Below are 12,661 nucleotides of genomic sequence, written 5' to 3' on the forward strand. Positions count from 1 at the left end.
AGTCGCCAATAACGCGTGCAATTGCCTTTTGCTAAAATCGCTGATTGTTTTCATCTGTTATTTCGGCTGTAAACGCCTTTACGTTGGCGTTTATTCTCTCTAAATCCCAAATTTGTGACACGATGACTATGCTAATTATTTTATTTTTGTACTAGCACGGACTTATGAACCCGACGAGAATTCCTAATAAGTTCATCGGCGGTGAGATTCTAAAGACAAATGAAGGAGTAAAATCCGAGACCTATATTTTTGTTAATATTAAACAAGGCTGAGAACGCGACTTTTTCCCGGTTTGTGATGATATATAAGATAATTAAAGTATATTCAATCAATTTTTATTGTACTAAAATAAATTTTACTACGTGAAAATTGACAGAAAATTTACGGATTTTTCGAAAGGGGTTATCTTTAAAAATAATCGGAGTGACAACATTGCGATTGAGCGGAGCCAGTGTTACAAGTACATAAATTTATCGAATTCGCAAAATAGTAAAAATACGGATCAAAACAATATATAAACGGGCAGTTCACCACACATTTTTATGTCCACGGATTGCCGTGGTGTTTTAGAGTGGCTCTTGTTTTGTCGACGCAACCGCAATTTGAATTGAAGACAATTAAATTAATAAATCAAGACATTTTAAATATGCCCGTATCGGTCTTTGATTGATTACTTTGCAGTGAAAAATCATTTTTCGTTGAAAAAGTTGGCGCTTTTAACAAGTGGCATAATTGCGACTGTTCGGCGTGGATTTCGAGGAGGCGGTGAATTTGTATTTTTGATTTACTAGTATACTTTATGATTATTTTCATTGTATGAAGTAAAATTGTACTATACGGGATTTTATATCAGATTTTTGTAACGGCGATAACGAGCTCGGAAGATTGCAAAAATACGTATCAAAATCAAATACATCAGGCATCTTATCTCATATTTTTATGTCCACATATCGCCGTGGTATTTTAGTTTAGTAATATTTTTATTTTGACGTAAGAAGTCGCAACCGCGAGTAACGTTGCACACAAGATTCTGGTGGCTGTCATGGATTGAATATTTTATGCGATAGAAAAATCATAATATGCTTAAAAAGGCGGCTCTTTTAACGAGCGCGTAATCGCGGTGACTGTTACAGACAGCAATGGGAATTTCCGACTTTAATCCCCTCCCCCCCACCTTTTTTTGAAAATCCTGGCTGCGCGCCTGAACTTGTGCCTGTTTATTTTCGTAGTAAATTGTAAATAAAAACCCTGCAAAGTCATTGCGTGAATCGTGAATGTTATTTCGAGTTCAAATGATGATTTAATGAATTGGCAATAATGGCAACTTTACTATTCAAATGATAATTCCTTGGTAAAATTTAGGAAAAAATTCGCACAATAGCTTGTTACCTTGTTTTGCATTTCTAATTTTACGAAACGGCGTTAGTGCGCTTTATGCAGAACTAGGAATTGAAACAATTACCCAATACCACTCCTCAAATCTGTAGTTTATGTTTGTTAGCAAGAGCCGTGGGCTAATTCTCGCGGAATTCAAGAAATTGGTTCAGTGACGCGCAAATTCCGTGTACAATCAAAGCAGCCTGGGTACTCGATATATGAGTAGCAAAATGACATTCTAATACTTAGAGAATGACATCGACAGGCGGGCCACACATACTTTTAGAAAGTTAAAAACCGAACGAATGGCGGATGAATCAACATTTTTGTCACACAGATCAGAAGTTAAATTTTAAGCAACGCGAGCTAACTCATGAACTCAACTTGGTCGACTTACAAATGGTATTAAATGTGACACTTTTTGTTGCATCACGCATCTAAAAGGGACACTGGGTGAAGCCAAAGTAAAACATTTAACAAATGGGAATCACTAATACTAGTTCTCAGCTTGTTCTTTCTAACACGAGCCAACTCATGAACTCAACTTGGTCGACTTACTTGAAGAAAAAAAATTTACAAATGATATTAAATGTTACACTTTATGTTGCATCACACTTTTCTAAATGGAACACTGGATGAAGCCAAAGTAAAACATTTACCAAATGGGAATCACTAATATGAGTTCTCAGCTTGTTCTTTCTAATGTTCATTCAATAAAATAATTGTTTGCATGCATATGTACTTTAAAACATCAATGTGAATTTTTTTTCGCATGGTTTGTCAAATTTGGATAGAGTTTTCTATAAAGAAGATACTTTTTATAATAATAATCAAGCCTTGATCTCTCGAATAGTATATAGATTTATTTCCTCATTGTCCATCCATCTCAAAAAATTGCCGTTGTATCTTGTATTGTTTGAAGAAGTTAGACCATGATCTAACGAAAGCTCACAAATATACTTACTATTTCACTATTTCGTTGAAAGAGATCATGTTATTTTTACTTCTCAAAAAATTATAATTGAATTATAGACACATTAAACGAGTAATTCACAATCATCAAAACAGCTTTTTTGTTTGTAGCCTATAATTCAGTGAAGCGCCGCAGACCAGATTATATTACCTGGGACGTTTGTTGCCGACCCCTGTTTTATAGGGTCACCTCTCCCCTTAATATCTATATTACATTGCCTTATTTTGTACCTTTGGTTCCTAAACTTTTGGAAAAAAAATTCTATGACGAACAGTAATTTTTTTAATGATTCCCAGCCTTGTGCACTTAAACAAAACATTAAAAGATCACAACAACAACAAAAAAACCAATCCACCGTATAGTGAAACAGAAAAAAGAATATAAAGCGCAACTCCAAATGACATGTGTGACATCCAGCCTGTTTCGATATTTAGTGAACGTGCAAAAGGGCAGCCTTAGCTATAGCTCGGCAGTTAGTAAACTTTTGGTGACATGACTTGAACTCTCTCTGTGATCCCACAGCTATGGGACATCACAATTGAGACAGCGCGACCGAAACAGAAAGAGAAATTCAGTTTAGCGGTGATTGTAAAGCAACAAAGGCGATGAATGTGAATTTGCAAATTTAAGGACTTATTTTTGTATTATCAAGCTATTAGCCTTATTACATATTTGTTTCGCGGACCCTCCGAAATTGCTTGGCGGACCCCAAAAGCGTCGCGGACCCTAGTTTGGAACCACTGGCCTAACTCATTAATCAAATCTAAATATTCTTCTAGGATGAAGAAAAATAAACTTGCAATCATATTTATGGCAATGCTTCCACAACAACAACAATGTCAACATCTGTACTTAGCACAGTCATATCGTCCTTCCATCTCGGTTCTCAATTCTTTTGCCACCATTTTATAAATCAACTGAATCCCCAGAAGTGAGTAAATTAGATTGTTTCTAACTGCTTTAGATGTCATATTTCGCCCTTTGATTGACCTAAAAATGAAATCATATGACTACAACATTTTTGCATGAGGTTGCACGTAGATGTTGACTGAGATTTTAGTAGACCGCAGTTCAATTTTTCTCAATTGTGAAATCCCAACTGTGCAACCAACTTGTTGGTCTCGAAGTTGGTTACTGGCACCCAGCAGAGCCTATTCGTCGGTCGTTTCAGCACATCCACCTACGACATACCGGAAAATATCGAGCAAGTTTTGCACACTATAAATTATGATTAACCAAAATTAGAAAAAGCTATTCGAATACAGTTCTACACGAAAAGGGTAATGATAGGGACATCGCTATATTTCAGTATTTTTTTTTAGCTGGCACTTAAGTTAAATACAAAGCTGACCTTTTGCAGGATTATATTATTAAACATGAATATTTATTTAAAAATCTAATAGTATAGTTATTTTTGAAATGTTCTTTTCTTAAAGAAGATCTGTAAATAATTTTTTTATTTCCAACTTAAAATATTATAATATGTATACATAAGTCAACTTAGTCAAGCCTATATTATATGTCTAAATTTATTCGAAGGTGAATTCTTATTTTTATTTCTTAGTTTTTAGCTCAGCTCGTTTCTTTCCTCGATAGCAATCAAATCACATGAATATGAACCGGAGAATTGTGGCTTCAGTCAAGCATCAGAAAAAGTCTTTAGGTTTGTTTTTTTAATTGCATTTCAAGCAGATGCTAGTTTGGATCCATCTCCACCATATTCCAAAAATATATATATGACTATTTTTTTTTCAACTTTACAGTTCTCAACATCAAGACTCAAACTCAAAGATGAAAGGTGTGTTTAAATATAAATGTTCTTTTGCAATTCATTATTTTTCATAATTCGTCTGAATTCTATTTAGTATGTTCTACCTCCTCAAGAAGTAAAATTATGATCCATTAAATATGAATTGCTCAATTTTCATTAATTCCACCCCCCAACCTTTACAAATGGCTAGAAAAACTTGTATAGATATGTTCTGGACTTTTGAAACTTATCAAACATAGTCTTACTGAAATCACATTGAGGATTATATTGCTGAAAAAATACACAGGACTATTATTGTATGTGAACTTGATATTATTTAAAGTCTAATGCTATATAACTCTCACATTAATCCTGCACAGGATTATAAACGAGAAGATGAGACCCAACATTTAGCAAAGACCAGAACGAAAGAAAGACCAATTTGGAGCAAATAGTTGTGAGTCCTAAATTTTTAATCTTTCGATTAGTTATTAAATTATTGCTATACCGAAATCAGTTAATACTACAAATCCTTGTCCCCTCCTCTTACATTGCACACAAAAAGGCTGATTGCGTTTTGAGTAATAACATATTTTATACCGACATGCAACTATTTTTTTTTACATTCATTATTTCCTTTGTTATATGTATTCCCTAATCTTCCAAACATGGTATAATTGTTCACAAAATGTTTGCAAGTCTTCTTTAAATATTAGGTATTTCAGCAATATCAGGAGGCAGATAAGATATTTTAGGATGACCCAGAATTATGAGATGATCTAAATAAATTTTTAATTTGCTGACTAGGTGAACAGTAACCCTTATATCAAAACAATTTATTTCATGATTTGAAATACTAGCCATATGGAAAAAATCATCTACTTGATAAAAACTTAATCATATAGAGTGTAAGCTCTTACTTGCTTCTGGATCAAAAAAAGATGAAGATATTTTTAGAATCCACTTTTTTAGGCATCAATCTCTCCCAATTTCCCATAAAATAATAAATGGATAGTCATTTTAATAACTGATGCCATACTCTTAAAAAGGGCTCTAAATCATTTGGAATTAACTAAATATAATGAAAATAATTTTTTGCTATTTAAATTTAGCTCTTTTCAAAAAAATACTCGTTGTAGTGAGACTGAATACACATTCATATATGTGATAAATATGTATACACGTTTTTATACATATTTGTTGATCCAAATATTCCAATAATATGGTTATGAATATTTTTATTGAACACATTTGAATTCCTTCATCTGTTATTGAATGTTATAGATATGAACTATTATTTTTTTTCAAACTTTCACAATTTATTTGTTTTCATTTTCAAGATATTTGTCGTAATCAATAATCATATGAAATTGTAACTCTTAGTCACCACTAGATCAAAAAGAGATGGAGAAATTTTTAGAATTTGTTTTACCACATTCTGAAAAATACGAATTACCTAATTGAAAACAAAATTTGTTTGTATTCTAAATCTGATTTTAATAGGAATACCAAATATATTTATCGGATTAAATGTTCTATTCATATATCATAATAGAAGTATTTGCATGTTGACAATAATTTAAACGATAATTTTATTGGTTTCCATAATATCCTTTCGTATTTCAATTACCGAATTTACAGCACTCAACAAGATTGAAACTCAGAAGCTAGAAGATAATGAAGTAAGTCGTTCTATAGCTGTTTCATATTGCATAATTTGAATTACCAGTACATCTTGTTATATAGTCAATAATTACCTTCTGGTTTCTTTGCTTGTGTTTTAGTCATAGGGTTTTTCATATTATAAAATTTTAAAATAATTTAGGATAAATTAGGCGTAGCCCCAATCCTATTATTAAATTCTTTTGAATCTGAATACTTTGGGATTGGAATCAAAATAGCTCATTCCTACATATGCATATTCAGGCCCACCTTGCATATTCATATTTTCAGTCGAAGCAAACTGCATTCATAATTCTTGACTAATTTTTGGGAATTGCATTGACTACCTAATTTGTTTTTTAAAAGGATGTTTCAGTTGGCATATTTTTACCCGATGTGATATTTCTGGGTGTAACATCACAGAGAAATGTATGTTGAACCGGATAACAAAGCTTGTTCTGCAGACAGAAATAAAAATACTGCTCAAGGAGAAGTTGAAGACTAGGAAAAGCAGGCATGTTAAATTGTGTAAGTCTGTGTTTATATTGCTTTATATATAGATTTTGTTATATTGACATTGATAGAAATCATTAGATATCGCCTATCGGGACATTTTTTATAGGTCTGTTGTAATCATTGTTAGATGCTTTTTTCACAAATATTGGTCTATTTCTGACACTGACCATTTTGGAATCTCATGACTAATTATGACATTTATTAACATTTTCAGATGTCCTATCAGCACTCATTTTTGAGCTTTTCACAATTAAATGCCAGAAACTAAATTATCAGTACTATGTTACATTTTAGTATTTAAAATATAGAGCTCTTCAAAATTAGTAATCTTCAGTTGGTAGCTTAGCAATTGGAAAATAACTACCTCATTTTGGGGGGGTCATCTTATTAGGCGAGTATGATAATTTTCATTTTTCTGGTGTTGCCTTATTATGTATTAGGTAATGTTCTTTTATGGTTGACTCAATCGCGAGTTGAACACAATTAGATTAAAATTTAAAGACAGTTTGAATTCTCATAGTTAGTTATTATGGATTGAATATTATGCTACGAGAAAACGTCATTATAGGCTATTTTAACCAATTTGCAAACGTGGCGACCGCTCAAGAGGCATTGCATGGTAATTTGAGATTCCGATGTTGATGCGATTTTATTACCCCGACTTATTGGCAGGTTATATCCAAAAACCCATTTTTTCAGGCTTAAAAACAGGCCTCGTCTTATTTACCAGGTAGACTTATTCGCCAGGAAATACGGTATCTAGCAACAAATTTAAATTTTAATAATGTTAGCGTTTACTTAGAGGAAAAATCTGAAATAGTACAAAATTCTGAGACAAATATTTACTTTTGTTTTATAGCTTTACAATTGTAAAAAGGTAATACAATCAAGTATTTGACCCGCCTATAAATGTTGTTCTCATTGTTATGTGTTTTTAGTAGTTACCTACTTCTCAACCCATGAACCATCCCTGGGTCATCAGTCTATTTTACAAGACTTACCGGTAGGTCTCAAGTCTTTGAATCTTGTTCTTGTTTTTTGGGATCTTTTGATGATGAGATGGTTTCTAATCTATTATCATACTTGTTTACAGGGTGGTTGAATATGTGAGGATGTGCTTCCCTCTCATAAAACAAATATTTATGAATCAAGTGAATATCTTTCATAGGAAATATTTTTATTATGAACACACTAAATTGAAATCGTGCGTTTTAGTATGGTGAGTGTTTTCATTTTTTGAGCATTGCCTTGTCAATCTTGCAGTGGCGGCGCGTCAATAGAGCCACCCGGGGCAATGCCCCGGTTGTTTTTTCGGTATAATAAAAAATGTTCGAAAATATCGGTATGCACAGACTGTCTACACTAGCCATATTCTCCCGACATGGTTCATTTTTCGCTCGCAAAGCCTTCGCCAAACGTCGACGGGGCGACGCCGGTTTTGCCCCGGTTGCTCATTGTATATCGTATTCTGTCTTTTATCTTCCACTCGCCGCGTTTGTCTCGTTTGATTTCTGTTTCTTTTACTAAATCATCGGGGCCGATCGGGGCTAACCCCGAAATTATGACGACACAATGCCGACGTTTCTTACAACAACGTGTTGACATATCCACGCATTCCTTCTCGTTCGTTGGTTGCTTGAAGAGTTGATAGTTTCCTCGCCTTCGTTTTTGTCGCTTGTTTCGCTATTTGAATCAGTTAGAGACCTTTAGTTCATTTGCTTTCGATTTTCCACATTCCTTTTGAGCTCCTCACTTCTTTCCGGCTTCGCATTTCTTAGCCTTAGACCTTATAATGAATAAGGTTGATGCACTACTTCGCACTCCGTTTTCGCAGCTGCCACTGGAACAAAAATTAGAGGTACAACGTCTTGGGCCTTATCAACCAAAAAATTGTTCACTGGAACAATCCCATGACGGAGGAAAGCGTCGGCGTACATTCTGCGCAGAAACTTGGTATAAAAAACACGAATGGTTGTGTTACAGCGAGGACAAAAATGCACTTTTTTGTTTTTATTGCCTACTTTTTGCTACCGCCCTTGACTCACGTTGGTGTAAATTTGGTTTTAGAGATCTTAAACATCTTTCCGAGCGTGCCAGGGATCATCAATCTTCTATGGAGCATCTGGACACTGAATGCAGTAAAATACCAAACATTCGGAAATGTTAATATTGCAGCACAGTTGGATGAAGGACGCGCGGTTTCTATTCGTCGGCACAACCAAAACGTCGAGAAAAACCGCCATGTTCTCGGTCGATTGATAGATGTTTTGAAGTTCATTGGTTGTCACGAGCTGTCCCTCCGTGGGCACGATGAACGTGCTGGCTCTTCTAATAGAGGGGTATTTTTGGATATGGTAGAATACACCGCATCCCTAGATACAGTATTGAGAGATCATCTTGATGCCGCAACTGTTTCGAAAGGGACATCTAAGGATATCCAAAATGATTTGCTCGACTCAATGTATAAAATGTATTTACAACATTTGGCTCTGGAAATTGAGAATTGCCAGTTCCTTTCGATTCAGTCTGACGAGACAACTGACATCACGTGCGTTTCCCAACTGGCTGTGATTTTTCGGTTTGTGAAAGATGGTACACCTACCGAGAGATTTCACAGCTTTGTACCAATCGTTGATCGCACGGCTTGCGGGATATCGGTTGTACTGAAAGAAGTGTTACAGCCTTACAACGCGAAGTCAAAATTGATAGCTCAAACTTATGACTGCGCGGCAGTCATGAGTGGGTCGAAACATGGTGTTCAAGTTTATATAAAAGAAGATTTTCCCCATGCGCATTTTTTACATTGTTATGCACACCAATTTAACCTCGTTATTAAAAATATGTGTCTTGATACCCCTCTCGTCCGTATATTTTTTGCAAATGTTTCGGGGTTTTCTTCATTTTTTTCCGTTTCGCCGAAGCGCTCTGACCTCCTTCGTCGCCAGATATGTAGCCGCCGTCTACCAGCTTGTGCACCAACACGTTTGAACTTCCAATCACGCGTGGTGCAGGGCGTGTCCGAAATTAGGTCTGAGCTCATTGAGTGTTTCAATGGCATTCAGAGCTCTCCGGTTTGGGACGAACGCTCTGTGAGGGAGGCGGCAGGTCTAAAGCGTCTGCTAGAAGATGGTGAGTTTTCATTTTTTCTCGCTTTTTTCTTCACAATATTCTATCACGTGGATGTATTATACGGCGGCGCATTGCAATCAAGGCTAATGGATGGAGCGTCTGTGCAGTCGTGTATTTCAGACTTCTGCGATGCTGTATCTCGTATCCGGGAAACAATAAAATACGACGACATATGGAGTGCTTCTTTACGCCGCGGGCAAACAACGCAGCGTTTGATTTTGTCTGCAAAGGAATGCTGTGACATTCTGGTGAATCAAATAGGTGATCGTCTGCGCACTGAACACCTTGCCGCGTTCTCTTTGATGAACCCCAAAAATTTTTCAAAATTTGCACGTCAATTTCCCATCCATTTGTTGGCTACTGTCTCCAAATTTTACCCCATGATAAACGTGGGTAAATTGGAAAATGAATTGCGATGTATATACACCAATCAAACTTTTTTGAACATCACATCAACTTGCGCGCTCTATGGGTTCCTCATAGATAACACTCTAGTAAATACCTTTGCGGCGTCTGCAAAATTTCTGGACATCATTTTGATGACGCCTATTTCTTCCGCCGACGCAGAGCGAACATTCAGCACGCTGAAGCGTATTAAAACGTATCTCAGAAAGACAATGAAGCAAGATAGATTAAATTACTTGGCTGTTTTATCCATTCACAGAGACGTTATTTCTGGGATGCATGACTTTAATCAGCGCGTTATTGAGCATTTTGCTTCCAAGAAACCGCGGCGTGTTGCATATATGTTCAAGCAGTAGAAGTCTAGCATTCGATGCGGACCACAGATAATGAAGCTGCGGGCCACATGTGGTCTGCGGGCCTGGGTTTGGACCACCCAGACCTAGACTATTTATAAGTGATGTACATTAGTCTTCCCAAAATTATATTATTTTCAATACTATTTTATAGCTCACAACAACAAACTTCATCATAAATATGGCACAGAAAAAGGAGTGTCAGGTAATGTTTTTCATCATCATATTTAATTTTACATATCAGGTGTGAATATTGAGGATTTTCTAATTTTGTGTATATGATTGTTATTATTCTGACGTTGCAATCGCCAGGTTTCCAAGCGTATATAGAAAAACAAACGGCTAATATCATACTCTTTGAGTGTTTGACAAGCACTTGTTTGTACCTGCTTTAGTACATTCTTCTTGTGCTATAAATGGTAACTTGATAACGATATATAAGTTACTGTAATAAGAAAGAAAAATAAATAGTTCATGAATAAAAGCAGCTATATGAGACAAAATGCATGTATTTGAGAGACAAAAAAATTGTTGATTATAAGCCTTGAATGCAACCCAGATACGTGAAATATGTGAAAATTCAATTATATTTTTATTATTTGTTTAGCTAATCAATTGTGAGACTTTCTAGTATCGTAGCTGTTGTCAAGCCATCTGACATTGTATTGTTTTAAATTTGATGAATTCAGAACATAATGACTTGATGGTGTCATTCTATTGTTAACCTTGTATTTTCATCAGATGATATATAAAACTATATTCATATATTTATCTATAACAGAGGAACAATTTTGTTGAAAGAATACATTTTTACAATCATTGATGAATGGGAAGAGTTTTTAAATTAGGAATGAATTTATAGGCTAAGTTCAGTTAATAATTGTTACTCAATTCGCATTCTAGGATATCATAAGGATTTAAATAGTTATCACAGGGGAAAGAAAAGCTGTTAAGGCAGCTCAATCATATGGCGAACCACGGCCTCTTGTTCGGTTACTGGTTCAAGTAGGGCAGGGGTCGGCAACCTACGACCCGCGACGCTTCACTGAATTATAGTAACAAAACAGCTGTTTTGACGATTATATTTTTCATGTTACACAATTCACTGTGAGACGCGTGTAGACTAAATTATATTATAATCTAACAAGTATAAAATTCACAATTACTCGTTTAATGAGCCTATAGTTTAATTATAATTAGACAAATGACAACAAAACGCAGAAAAGTTGATGCTAAGTACAAAGGGTTCAATGGCGCCGAAAATGCAATGCAATGAGGAAATAAATCTATATTCTATTCGAGAGATGATCACTGCTTGATTTTTATTATAAAAAGTATAATCCGTTCGGTTTTCAACTTTTTAAAAATATGTGCGGCCCGCCAATGACTTACAACCCTTATTTTTGCCCGCGAGCGACTAAAGGTTGCCGACCCCTGAAGTAGGGTATGGGATTAGTTGGCCAGGTATTTGTTTTGGGCACATGACTTGGTGGAGGAAGACGCTAACCACCCTATGGCGGCAAGAAGTCCAGCAATTCTCGTGCACATAACTATCCCCGCATGGGATTCAAACATGCGAACCCAGGCAGGGTAATCTGAGGTCGTATTCCTATTGCGATGCGCCACTCCGTGTCTGCTTATTTCTTATATATCTTCCATTTTGCAAGGCATCTGTAAGAAGTTAAAGACCTCATTCCACAAAAAAGGAAAATTGTATTGCATGAAGATGACTGAATGAGCAATTTTTGTTTGTTAGTTGTGAAATTTTAGGTAAATGTGCATTTCCTACTTTCATGGTTCAATTAAGGATTTATCAATGGTTTTCATGTTTGATTGGTTTCATTTTCTTATTCTCTCGTATTGTATACTAAATATGTGCCCAATTTGGACCCCCTTAAATCAGTACAATTTGAAATATATTGAATCAAATTAGCCAGACTATTTATGAGTGATGAACTTTGGCTTGAATAATGGCTATAAATTTTACACTTCACAATGAACACGAATTTGCACAGAAAAAGGTGAGTAAGTTCTGTGCTTGATCCATATTTGTGTTTTATTATATTCAACAGCTGTTTTTCATATTCAAACTCTTATTTTTGTCTTACCGGGATATGTGTTGAAATAATATATCTACAGTACTTTATCATAGGACAGCCATACCATGCTGAAATCAAAAATTACTGTTAAAAATTGGAAAATGATTTTGTTTTTTCACAAAGTTTCATTCAATTCATGCGCAATGCAATATTGAATGGAATGTCCAATCATTAGAGAAAGCAACAGGTCGGGGAAGCAACAAAATCTAGAAACTGACTTGATATTGACAGTGGCATTTGTCAGGCTATACCAAAGACGGTTGCCTAATATAAGAAACCTAGTCAGAAAGTCTCAAGCGCAAGGTTTCCATTGATTGTATACTAAAAAGCTTGGAGTTTTTTGTCTGTAGTTTGTTTTTGCATTCCATAACAGGTCGTAAAAACTTAATACAATCAC

At 35.2% G+C, this 12,661-nt stretch overlaps 2 long non-coding RNA genes across 8 annotated transcripts in view; both read left to right on the forward strand.

Annotated features, from left to right (window-relative positions):
• Positions 1 to 11,941, forward strand: part of LOC144432090 (uncharacterized) — a 47,218-nt gene extending 35,277 nt beyond the window's left edge. For 5 of the 7 annotated variants that reach the window (XR_013480372.1, XR_013480373.1, XR_013480378.1 and 2 more), the window contains 5 exons: positions 5,742 to 5,782; positions 6,129 to 6,290; positions 7,372 to 7,497; positions 10,320 to 10,370; positions 11,833 to 11,941. This is a non-coding gene — a long non-coding RNA (uncharacterized LOC144432090). The remainder of the gene's footprint in view (positions 1 to 5,741; positions 5,783 to 6,128; positions 6,291 to 7,371; positions 7,498 to 10,319; positions 10,371 to 11,832) is intronic. The other 2 variants (XR_013480374.1, XR_013480379.1) reach the window with 2 other exon arrangements.
• LOC144432094 (uncharacterized) lies at positions 3,147 to 5,169 on the forward strand. Its single transcript, XR_013480388.1, has 4 exons — positions 3,147 to 3,281; positions 3,915 to 4,013; positions 4,114 to 4,148; positions 4,481 to 5,169. It is a non-coding gene; the product is annotated as an uncharacterized LOC144432094 (long non-coding RNA).
• Positions 11,942 to 12,661: the final 720 nt, after the last annotated feature.

The sequence above is a fragment of the Styela clava genome, chromosome 14 (assembly GCF_964204865.1).
Source record: "Styela clava chromosome 14, kaStyClav1.hap1.2, whole genome shotgun sequence".
Classification (NCBI taxonomy): Eukaryota; Metazoa; Chordata; class Ascidiacea; order Stolidobranchia; family Styelidae; genus Styela; species Styela clava.